We start from the raw sequence: 13,639 nt of genomic DNA, 5'->3' as shown, positions 1-13,639 counted from the left end.
TGTTGTTTATAGTCTTTCTATGACAGTTTATACCGAAAAGTTTTCTTACCGTGTCAATCCATCGTCTTTTCTTCCTTCCCTGGCTTCGTTTGCAATCTCTAAGGACCCACTCGGTTATTCTTTCTGTCCATATATTATCTGTCATTCTTATTATATGTGCTAGCCATGTCCATTTCTTTTTCTTACATGTTAGAGTATCTTCTACTTTAGTTTGCTCTCTTATCCATGTTGTTCTTTTCCCTTTTTTTATCCTATCATCATTCTGCCCATAGATCTTTGGGTTGCAACTAGCCTATGTTCTGAGGCTTTATTATAGCTCCAAGTTTCTTATGCATAAGACGATACTGGCAGGATAAATACCTTTCTTTTTAGAGAGAGTGGCATTTACTTATCATAATCTCTTTTTCTTTACAAAAAGCTCTACACCCCATGCTTATGCTTTTTTTTAGTTTTGATATCATGTCCTACAGAAATATGTACTGTCTGTCCAAATTACATATATTCATTAACAACCTCTAAGAGGTTTGTCCATAACCCTTATTTGGTGTCTGATTGTATCTTTATTTAACATTACCTTAGTTTTACTCATGTTCATTTTCAGTCCTACATATCTGCTTTTTCTATTCAAATCTTATATAGTATCATCTTTTGCAATTCTTCCAGTGATTCACTGAATAGAACTGTACAATCTGTTAATCTCATGTTGATAATGTATACCCTATTAATGTTATTTCCTACATTTTCCTATCTAAATTCCTAAATAGATTCTTCTAGGCATGCTCTGAATAATTTAGGAGAGAGGAAGTCTCCCTGTCTAACTCCTTTCTCAATAAGAAGTTTCTCACTCATTGTAGCTTTAGGATTGTTGTACTACTCGGATAGATATTTTCAGGTGTTCAAACATACTATTCATCTATCCATTGATTGAAGGGCTATCATTACTGTTGTACTTACTGTATAGGTATCTTCAAGTGCTCTAACATAAGATTCCTCTATTCCTTGTTTTTGAAGGGCTTTCATTACTGCTGAGGTTTTGACAGAATAAAAAAATCTTCTCATAGTCTATAAAAGCCATGTACTATGAGATTCAGGGCCTCTGTAACACGGTTTATTGGACTTTGCTCCTTATCTAAGCATCGGATGTAGCTGAAAGTTGACATATGTATATTTTACAACCACACACAAATTTTGTCAGCATTATCAATAACCTATAACCGATAGTTTTAATTTTTATAGAGTAAAAATGATGTAGCCGACGTCATGGCCAGTGATTACGAGCCAAGAGTTGAAAACATTCATTACGTAAGCAATGTAAACACCTTTTGACAAAATTTTGCCCCACCCATCCACCAGACACCCATTCACCTTGTTCCATCGGCTCTGAAAACCACAAGTCAAGAATGGCTAACATGATTTGGAATTGCCCCCTTGGTTGCAAAACTGCTTTTGTCTTACGACTTGCAACTTTATACAGTCAAGAGAAAGCCTGTGGCCATATTTACTATAGCCTGAATAGGTAATTATTCAGTATTTAGTTTAAATCCAATATTTAAGATCTGATTTGTATATAGCGTAACATGATTATAATACTTGTAATGTTATTCAGGCTTTTGAAAATTTCCATTAACTATTCACTATGCCACCAAGAGAGAGAGAGAGAGAGAAAGAGAGAGATTGTATGTAAACAGTGTTTATATAACTATTTTTGTTAAAATAAGAATTTTGTGCTAAACTCTCCATCAGACCAACGGATCATCCGATATATTTTTTTTTCTTCTTCTTAGGCCGTATATGTTTTGGGCATGACTGCATTTTGTAAATAAATCAGGAATAGTTTTAGGAGTTTTATTTGTACATCTAATGGGAATTTATAGGAGTAAAGTGAACATAATTCATTTATCCTTTAAAATAATTACTATATGTAGCCAAACAAATAGTAGTAAAGATGATAATGCAATAAAGGAATGATACCATACTTTATCTTTAGCTTCAACATCGGCAATAACATACCCAGTTGCCATAATTTGTCAGCTTAATGAAATAACCTATCATCTAATGTTAAACTTAATTTCTGAGGAAGCTATGGCTTATTGCACAGTGAAAAAAAAAAAAACATTACAAAGACTTCATGAATGGCGGAACGATACATAAATGTGGGTGGGGTATCTGTGCTAGCGTAGTAATACTACTCTAGCAGAAGTGCCGCAACAGTAGTATAAATGAATTAAACGTTTAGGCCAACTGCTGGGATCCTTTTTTTTTTTTTTTTTTTTTTTTTTTTTTTTTTTTTTTTTTTTTTTTTTTTTTTTTTTTACACTAAATAGGTAGGTAGATAGACAACAAATAAAAATTGCTTGACATAGGATATAGCAGTTATCAAGTCAAGCTTGTCTACTACGTTTTTGAAAATTACCAACTATTCCCAACACCTTGTCAATCTGATTGTGACCTACAAAGTAAACTGTAATTTCTTAGGAAACTTATTTGGGAGTTAGACTAATAATCGAAGTGTTTTTGTATTTATTAACATATTTTGTTGGTTTGTTCATTATGACAATTATCAGTGGAGAGGTTTCGGAGTTCATGAAGGTGTACTGCTTTGCTTTTATTTCAACTTTTGTGTCATTGTTGGCAGAGGTATAGCCTTCGTTACGTATAGCCAATCATTGATCGAGAAAGAGGGAAGAAATGCCGTCATAAGTTACGTAACAAGTGCGTTCGAAACCTTTTCGTCTTCAAAAAACGTCACTTTTACATTATAAGTACCAAATTTATTCAACCTACGTATTACAGAATATAGTCAAAATTTATGTGTCGATATAATGTGCGTTATATCTATGAGATTCATAGATAAAAAATTATTGCGGAAAAACCGTGTTACAGAGGCCCTGAATCTCATAGTAGTTGTTTGTCATACTCTGTTGATTTTATTTTTCATTAGTTTCGTTAATTACATGGATTTGTTTAGTTGTTGAATACCCATTTCTAAAACCTGCCTGGTCTCTTGGTTGATTAAAGTTTAGCTGTCTTTATATTTGGCATAATGTGATCCCTATAGATATGTTGTATATAGCTGAGAATAAACTTATTTGGGAGTTTTTTCAGATCTTTTGTGTCCCCCTTTCTATGAATCGTTATAATAATGATTTTCCAAGGTGTAGGTGTAGAGCATTATTTCAGACATTTTGTTTGATGTACAACAAAGATTACTAGTATGAAATCTCCTGAATCTATTATTAAATCATTTATTAGGCCATCGTTTTCTGTTATTTTGCGTCTTTTCATGGCGTTTAATGCTTCCTTTACTCCCCCTACAGTTACCTTAGGTACCGGCTCAGGTGTTACATCCAAGGGGTTAACTACTGCACTGTAATTGTTCAGAGGCTACTTTCTTCTTGGTAAGGGTAGAAGAGACTCTTTAGCTATAGTAAGCAGCTCTTCTAGGTGAAGGACACTTCAAAATCAAACCATTGTTCTCTAGTCTTGGGTAGTCCCATAGCCTCTGTACCAAGGTCTTCCACTGCCTTGGGTTGGAGTTCTCTTGCTTGAGGGTGCACTCGGGCATACTATTCTGTCTTATTTTTCCTCCTCTTGTTTAGTTAAAGTTTTTATGGTTTATATAGGAATACCAGACTGTCATCGATCACCAGGCAGGGATGTTTCCAGTAGGCTGCCACCTTTATCCCGATTAAGTGGAAACTATCATTTCGAAAGATCTGAGAAAAATATGGTTATTAGTTATGCAGAATCATCAATAACACGAGAATTTATCAATAAAATTAAAATTTTCTTCACTAATCTTTATTTCTACAACGTTAATAATGTTTTTATGTTTTAATAACTACTGGAAATATTTTGCAGATCTTGTTTATAGTATGCAGACTTTCAATGTTAAAAGTTTCATATTTCCTATTCTGTAAAAAATTATCTCTCTCTCTCTCTCTCTCTCTCTCTCTCTCTCTCTCTCTCTCTCTCTCTCTCTCTCTCTCTCTCTCTCTCTCTCTCTCTCTCTCTCTCTCTCTCTTTTGAAGTCTGCATTATACTTAAAAATGTTCATCCTCTCATCAAAGCTGACCTTTCGTTAATATTCCAAATTGATGGCTGACAATCTTTTTGCAATGGGCGTGATTTATTCTCGTTATTCATCTTTGAACATTTCATGAAACGTGCTATCCATTACTTTGGGGGAAAAAATGCCATTTCATTAAAAGTGAAACTGGTCAAAGGAGACGTCTCGCTGAGGGAATATAAATTGACACAAAACCTCCTGACTTTTTATATTCTCAATTTTGAAATATGGAAGAGTTTGGAATTTTAAACAGGAAATGATCTGTGAAACCTTTTTCATCAAAGTGTGTCTGTCAATATGGAAATGGAATTTTTATAGAAAGTGTTTTAATTTCCTTTTGCTTTGAAATGAGAAGTATTTAGATTTCTGTTTTTTTTTAAACTTCCTTTGCAGCAAATATGTTATCAAAAGCTTCCACTGAAAGTAGGTAAATAAAGAACAAGAATAGAATTATTTAAGTCTTTGCTTTTATGTCAATGAAAATGAAAGCTACCTCTATTTGTTTAAAGGTTTAAAGGTCACTCATGAATGGCAGAGGCAAGGGACAGTGACATTGCCCTAGCAATCAGGACAATGCCCTAGAGACTATGATCAGCGCCCAAGCCTCCTCTCCACCCAAGCTAGGACCAGGGAGGGCCAGGCAACGGCTGCTGATGACTCGGCAGATAAACCTATAGGCTCCCCCAAACCCCCCAACCTTAGCTCACAAGGATGGTAAGGTTGCAGACACTAATGGCACTAACGAGTCTGAGCGGGACTCGAACCCCCGTCTGGCAAACACCAGACAGAGAAGTTACCAATCAGGTCACAACAAATCTGTCGTTTTGAAGATAGTGAGATAAGCAAAGAAAAAAGCAAAAAGTTAATAGTATGTACGTTGATACAATGTGATGCAAAGGAATAATGTATTAAAATTGATTATTAGAGAAAGGGGTGTATTGAGGGGTGGATAAATTAAGTAAGGAGGGACTGTCCTTTCTATTGTCTCTTACAAAAATAGTCATAGTAGTTAGAACAGAAATGAGATCAGTCAACTTTGTGGTACCCCTTAATTTTTACACTATCTTCACTTTAAAGAAGCTTCTTATTTTTACTAACATTATTCATTATTCTTACTAACATTATTCACCTTCTTCACTCTGCTAATTTTATGGACATCCTCCAGTTTCCCTAGACTACCCCTTCTTATCTGTCGTGCAACTGTACATCAAATAATCTGTTTTCCTTTACTAAATCATTAACCCCTTATAGAATCACTTACTATATAAATTCGATTGTATCCCCCTCTCTGCAATTTTTTAAATCTATTTACTACTTCCACCTTAGCCCACAGATGCACCCTTTTGCTCCCACTTACTAGAGTAAGTTGCAAAAAAAACTCAACGCTCTTCTGACCCCCTAGGTCCAGACCAGTACAGTGGGGCCTCCTTGACAGATTTCCTGACGAACATGAAAGAGCATTCCAGTGAAGAAGTCATTACTTCTCTCAATATCGAATCCCTCTTCACGAATGTTCCTGTAGATAAGACCATCCAAGTTATCCTGAACCTTGTCTTCAGGGAGGATTCGAACCATCCTCTCAACCTTCCCGAGCATGGCCTCCGCACTTTCCTGTAAATATGTATGAATAACGCCCTTTTGACCATTCATTGGGCACATATACCTACAAAAGAATGGTGTTCAATGGGCACCTCTCTTGGCATCCTCTTCGCCAACTTTTACACGCGAGTCGTTGAGGACTGAGTTTTTTAACGTGTAGATTGCCCTGAAATATGCGTCCACCACATCGACGTCATCTTTGTAAAAGCCTCCTCTCCTGAGCTCATTGATGAACTTCACAGGACCTTCGAGAAGTGAAGTTCCCTCAGATTATGCTGGAACATCAAGGCAACAGCTGCCTCCCATTCTTGGATGTTCAGGTCTCGATGCTGAACATGGTTTCGACACCAATGCCTACACAAAACCCACAAACTTAGTCCTTTTCTTTGAATAGTGGGAGTAAATATCTCATTAGTTACAAGACTTCCACCATCCAAGCTTATGTTTGTCAGGCCCTCTCCCATTGTTCTTCTTGGATGGAGACCCACAAGGAACTAGATAGGATTACACAGGTTCTTGTGAACAACGGGTACTCCAACAGGCATGTCCCGTAAAAGGCCAAACGTGCTATGGATATTTTGTACGAGACTGAGCACAGCAGCGAGAGCAGTACTTCCCAAGTTAACCTGAACTACAAGGGCATATGCACATGCAGTACTAGGAAAATGAGAAGGCTATGAAGGAGATCATCAGGAACAATGTCACGGCTACGCAAGAGACACCGAGTTTAACCCAGCCCCTCCTATGCATGACTTTCTGAAGAAGTCTAATGTCATCTATTCCTACTAATGCCCAGTCCATTTTATGGGAATGACGATGATGATACTTTCAAAATGTTTGTCTTGCACGTTCAACAGGGAGCTATTAAGACGCACTAACTCCCGGTACACAACAAAAACTTCAAAGGAGAGGTCATCACCATGAATATTGTAATCATCGGTTGTTGTAGCATATTGGCAATCTCTCTGATTGGTGGTTTCCAGACTGGAGTTCAAGTCCTGCTCAATCTCGTTAGTTCCCTTAGTGTCTACAACCTCAAAATCCCTTAGTTAAGGACTTGGAGAGTCTTTAGGTCTTATCTGCTGAGTCATCAGCAGCCATTGTCTGGCCCTTCCTGATCCTAACTTGCGTAGAAATAATGCTTGGGTGCTGATCATATGTATACATGGTCAGTCTCTACGGAATTATCCTGTTTGTCAAGGCAAAGTCAGTGTCTCTTGCCTCAGCCATTCATGTGCTTCCTTTAAACCCTTAAATGCTGAGTCAACTCAGCATTTGTTGGGTAGTCTCAGTGTTGTCAGGTGTATGAGGACAGAGGAGAGTATGTAAAGAATAGGCTAGACTATTGAGTGTATGTGTAGGCAACGGGAAAATGAACCATAACCAGAGAGAAGGATCCAATGTAGTACTGTTTGTCCAGTAAAAGGACCCCATAACTCTCTAGTGGTAGTATCTCAATGGGTAGCTGGTGCCCTGGCCAACCTACTACCAAATTCAACGGGAAAAGCCGAACCTCATCACAATTCAAGAGATATTCCTCCACCTTTGCTGTCGTAGGAACACCAACCATCCTCTCGCCAACACCGATGAGCATGACCATAATCAGCGACCTGATAGGCTGCCTGTAACTGAGACACTACCGTCAAGGGCCTCAGCCAATCAGGAAGCAGCTCGAGACTCACTGAAACTGGGATCTGAGCAGCAGAACAGCTTAACTGACGCCAAGCCTCCACTCAGGTAGTGTGTTGGCCAATTGGCATGCAGTAGTGGGAGCACCGCCTGGACCTACTCAGACCCTGACCGTAGTAGCAGCCTGACTTTGATGGATCCACTTCCGGCGAGTTCCTCAGCCAATGGGAGAGCAACTCCGTCCCAGACTCGATACCACCTCCCTTCACAGGGAAAAATCAGTCATCAGAGCCCGACTTGACTACTCCACCGAGCCATATAAATAGAGCCAGCCCTTATTTCACCTTGCCTGAAGGTGAGATGAGACACTGGCATCCTCTCACAATTTGCAGTGGCCAAACTCGTTTATACTTTGTATTTGACAGTTTACTTTTAGTAAATTTTCAGTAATATTTTGCTATCCCACCTACCGGTGACCAATATACAGTAATACAGTTGCTGGTGACTTGCAGTACTGATAAGAGGCAAAATATCAGAGCGATTGAGAATCTGAATTGCAAGATAAATGCCACTGAGGAAGCCCAAATCTTAAAAGAACCCTATTATTATTATTATTATTATTATTATTATTATTATTATTATTATTATTATTATTATTATTATTATTATTATTATTATTATTATTAATTCAATGCAGAACTACCAATCCACTTTAGTTGATGTTATATGTTCATGTTTCATATTCAACACATTTTCTTAAGAAAAAAATAGAAAATAGTTGTTTTGAAATTGAATTACGAGGTAAACATATCGTTGTTTACTTTTTTTTCTTTTCATTTTAGCTGGGGAACCAAAATTCTTTGCAAAGCGATCCCCTTTGGGTTTTACTTCTATTTCCTATTTTACTCTCCATTTGTTTCCTTTCCAACTTCTTTATCCTACCTGTCTATCTTTAAAATAATTAGGAACATTTACCAAAATATTTAGAGGATCCCAGGAAACCATGTTCAGCTGATTTTGTACTCGGATGAGAGAGAGAGAGAGAGAGAGAGAGAGAGAGAGAGAGAGAGAGAGAGAGAGAGAGAGAGAAAGAGAGAGAGAGAGATTGGTATTAAGAGTTCTAGTAAAAGAAAGATATAATGAAAATTATCTCAAAGACAAAGCTTTATCGTTTTAGGTTTTTTTTTTCTTTTTAGCAAATTTTAATTTACTCTTTAATATGCTACTTTCATGTCTCTTGTATTATTTTTATTATTATTATTATTATTATTATTATTATTATTACTATTATTATTATTATTATTATTATTATTATTATTATTATTATTATTATTATTATTATTATTATTATTATTATTATTATTATTAGCTAAGCTAAAACCCTAATTGGAAAACTAGGATGCTATAACCCTAGAGGCTCCAACAGAGAGAATAGCCCAGTGAGGAAAGGAAAAAAAGGAAAACAGAATATTATAAGATGAGTAACAACATTGAAATAGATATCTCCTATATAAACTATAAAAACTTTAACAGAAAAAGAGGACGAGAAATAAGATAGAATAGTGTGCTTGAGTGTACCCTCAAGCAAGAGAACTGTAATCCAAGAGAGTGGAAGACCATTGTACAGAGGCTATGGCCCTATACAAGACTAAAGAACAAAAGTTTGATTTTGGAGTGCCCTTCTCCTAAAAGAGTTGCTTACCATTCAAAAAAAAAAATTGAATCTTTTAACTACTATTTAACGATGAGATATCATGAAGAAGAGTGGGGGAATGTGAGCAATGTAGGAGGAGAATCATTTCCAACATTCAATTAGCATGGGGACAATGAGGAAAAAGTTAATATGAATTATTATTAAAAGAAGCAAATGGATATCAAGGGAAATAGAACTAAGGTTAAAAGTAAAATAGAAATAGTGGGACGTTTGTCAGGCTTTTTGCATCGGGAAATAAAGGAACTAAAATTTATCTGGCGTTAAAGGGACATATCACACAGTAAAAATGGAAATATTTCGTGTCATATCAAGGAATGTACCCGATTCTCTCTCTCTCTCTCTCTCTCTCTCTCTCTCTCTCTCTCTCTCTCTCTCTTTTATGTCGTCTTATTGATTGTCATAAATACTCTTGACGAAAACGAATACTTATAAAAACGATGATTAATGTAGTTAATTTTATTAGGCAATATTTTGATTAATAAATGTAAAGAATGGCTGAGCAGTGTCATATGTGAAAGAAAGATCGAACGTTACAAAGCCTCTCTGTCTTTTTGAATGGATTCTTTATAGTCCTTCTTACATTGCATTACCTCTGTAACTGCTTTAAATTCAATGTCCTCAGTTTTGAAAAATATGACCTCAGACATTTTTATCTGTCAATGTCTCACCAAATTTATTGCTGCTAATTACAAAGACATTGGAGCTCCCCCTACGACGGGCCATTATGTCAGTGGAGAATAAGACAGATGGAAATAGAGAACTCGTCAACAATTTTCACTTGCCGGGGTAGTCCCATCAATACGCCTCTTGCGTTGTATTTTTCAGAAAACTCAGGGGTCAATTTCCAATAGGACTTTGGACATTAGCTGCACCTGCCTTATATCCTTCTGCTTCACCTCTGTTTCCGCTTCTTCTTTTTCCTCCTAAGTTTTAGTTCATGGAGCAACTGATAAGTTGCACAAAGGTGCTGATTAGTCTTATAGATCCATGAACTGGGATAAATAACCCAAATTTTAAATTCCAAATCATTAACAATTTTCCTCTTGAAGGTTCTTATAAAGGTAATTTTTGGGCTCAAGCCATGTCGTCCTGATGGAAGTTCCTTGTAGTAGCTTCCTAAGGGATATATGTACTACAGTGATATTCCCAGTGAATTTTACTTTTAGGTATCCAGAATTCTAACTCCTGGCGCGAATATCCTTAAAATTTCTCCTAAGGATATCGCATAATATCAGAGGACGTATTCTTGAGACGCCACATAGCAATCTGCACCCCTAATAGCGTTTTAGGCTTCGAGGAGGTGTGGCAAAATAAAAGGGAGCCGTCCAAAGGCTATCCCCGTTCTTGTATTACTATTGAGAATACAACAGCGCCATTCCCACGATGCTGGACATTCCCTTTTTTGTAGCGATTTCACTCTGTGGTATTCCCCGGTGATCTAACTTTTCTGACATACCTTGGGTACCCTTGTACGAGCATTCTGCTGGTACCGCTCATATATGGAATGAATAGTTTTCTTCAATATTCTGATCGAGAATCAGTCATCCTGACCCCACAGTATTAACATTATTTTGGGACAGTGATTTGGTACTTCTCTACCCCTAGGGGTAAGAACCCTCCTACTTGGAGTTACTCAATAGAGAAATCTCCATATAGTTAATACTGAGGGGAGGTAGCAGCATTTGCTCACAGGGTACACAAGTACGTATCTCCTACTATCCCTTTATAGCTTACTATCCTAAGCTATTCTGTTGTAGATGACATTTGCATGTTGAATATCAAGGAGATAATCCCTTGTATACTCATTTGGTTTTCCTTTCTTTACAGGAGGAACACCAGTTACCTTGTGCTGCAGTCCTCTGCAAGGCCAAGAGTAAGTATTTTTACGGTCATAATGCAGGTTTCATGCCCCCAGCAATATTATTTCTAGATCCCTACATTATTAGAACCCACAGGTTTGCAATATATGTCGGACATTAATGTCTGAAGGTTTTGAAAATCTCAAGTCTACGGAGACTAATGATACAGCTCAATATAAATTATGCAACTGGGTGAGATGGCCATGTCGTCCTGATGGACCCCACCCCATCTCTTCTAAAAGGAAAAGATCTTCGCAGTATCCCTCCCGTAGTACTGTATCTGTAACACCATGCTCAATGCTACAAGGAATGTCCGCCATCGTGGGAATGGCGCTGTTGTATTCTCAATAGTAATACGAGAACGGGGATAGTCTTTGGACGGCTCCCTTTTATTTTGCCACACCTCCTCGAAGCGTAAAACGCTATTAGGGGTGCAGATTGCTATGTGGCGTGTCAAGAACACGTCTTCTGATATTATGCGATATCCTTGGGAGAAATTTTAAGGATATTCGCGCCAGGAGGTAGAATTCTGGATACCTAAAGGTAAAATTCTCTGGGAATATCACTGTAGTACATATATCCCTTAGGAAGCTACTTTAAGGAACTTCCATCAGGACGACATGGCCATCTCACCCAAAAATAGATTTTTCGCTTCGCTCAAAATCCGTTTTTTAAATATAAGATTTTCATTTATCAACACTAGATCTTTTGCTCAGTCACTATTATATCTTATCTCACCAATATCGAACCCACAGGGGTGTGTTGTCGTTGCCTCTCTGAGGCCTTGATCTGAACAATTAGGGCCCAGTGGGCACTCTCATAAGATGTGTTCTACTGTTTGTGGTGTTGTCCCACATGGGCCTTCGTTGTTGGTGGTTAATCCTTATATCCGGCAGATATATTCAGTTTTGCCCACTTTCACCCTTGCTCTGTTAAGCGTTATCCAATCCTTACTGGTGAGGGTTGTTCGGCTGGGCAGCCCTTCGTTTGGGCTGGGCAACGCCTCATTGGATGGCCATTGGTCACTTTCCTGTCGCTTCTCTAGCCTACGAGCAGCTGCACGGATTAGTTCTAGTCCGTCCACTATTGCAAAGCTTTTGCAGAATTTCAGTCTTCACCTTGCTCTCTGATGATTGTGAAATATTCTTCTCAGTTTTTGCTAGCTATCTTCGTCGGTTATGAGGTAGTGGGTCACTGGGTATTTAATATAAAGATGATAAAGGTGTTGATTTTAGGGTATCAGTAGTAATACGCCAGGACTTATTTACCTTTGGGTCTACCTTGCACATGGCATGATCTTGTTCACACTGTTGCGCAGTACTCCGCGGTAGAGTATCAAAGTGCTCAGAGTTTCAGGTCTGTTCCACAGCTGGTGTTACCAAGTGTGCTGAGGAGGTTGTTTCTAGTTACTACATATTTGTTTTTATTTCATGTGTTTTTTAAAGGAGTGTTCAGTCAAGGGTGACACCTAAATAGACGGGTAAGGGGGATTTTCCAGTTTTTTGCTACCCCATTTGATCTTTAACTTTCTTTATGCCTGGTGATTCCTCAGGTGGAAAGCACGCACCTAAGTTTTGATTGTATTGGCATTTAGGAGCCACTTTTATAGTAGGTAGATAGGGTAGCCATAGTGCTTAACAGTCTTTCTTCGTTAGTGGTGAAGGAGTCTGATCATGTAAAAATGTACAGATCGTCTGCATATATATACTTGCATATGTTCTGGCACTGACTGGTCATTTGTATAGATGTTGCATAACGTCAGCACCAGCACTGACCCTTGTGGATGGCCATATGCTCTTTCTCCCATCCATTTCTACGAAAAATCGCTGATTAGTAAGTAATGATGCAATGATGTGGACTCTGCTGGTATTCCGTATAGAAGGAGTGCTGGACTGCTCTATGATTTACAGTGTCATATGCCGTCGTAAGGTCAGTAGAGATTGTTCCGGTGATTTGCTTCTTCTCGAACTTGTCCTTGTATTTCGTCAGGGTTAAGACTGGACTGCAGCAGCATCAACCTTGTCTAAACCCAGCTTGGTCTTTCAACAGTTGCACTTCGACAGTTGGTTGGGTAAGGGCTAAGATAACTCGTTCGTGTAATGTGTACAGGATACACAGTAAGGATATTCTTTGATGGCTTTTGGGAGATGATGGGTCTTTCCTTGCTTTTAACAAGGCCACTACTCTAGCTCGTCTCCAAAGCTATGGATTTGGTAGGTCGTTGCACAGGATTTGAATAGCAACATGATCCATGATTTAGTTTTGTTTCCAAAATGTAAGATAATTTTTCCTATTATGCCATCTGGGCCAGCAGCCTTCCCAGAATTAAGGTATTTCATGGCAGAATTTAGTTCTTCTAAGGTGAGCAGTCGGATGTTGTCGTCCTTATCTTGTATGGTACGGTCTATGTCCTGTTTCATTTTCTTTAGGTAGCTCTGCTTTTTGTTGTGATGCTTGTCGTTCAATTACAGTTATTGCGCTTCCTGGTTGGGTGTTATGGCATCTAATCTAGGTTGGGGCTTCTTTTCTGAGTTCAGTTTATCAGTAGTTGCCCAGGTTTTTTTAGAGTTGTGGTGACCTGATAGTAGCGTCCTTGCCTAGTGATTTGCCAATTGGAGTTTGAGTCCTGCTCAAATTCGTTAGTTCCTTTGGTTGCTGCAACCTCACCATCATTGTGTGCTAAGGTGAAGAGGGGCTTGGTCGATCCTATAGGTCTACCTGCTTAATCATTTAACAGCCATTGCCTGGCCCTCCTTGGTCCTAGCTTCG

The sequence above is a fragment of the Palaemon carinicauda genome, chromosome 1 (genome assembly GCF_036898095.1).
Source record: "Palaemon carinicauda isolate YSFRI2023 chromosome 1, ASM3689809v2, whole genome shotgun sequence".
In the NCBI taxonomy this organism is placed as follows: domain Eukaryota; kingdom Metazoa; phylum Arthropoda; class Malacostraca; order Decapoda; family Palaemonidae; genus Palaemon; species Palaemon carinicauda.
Note: the sequence above shows the minus strand (reverse complement) of the source record.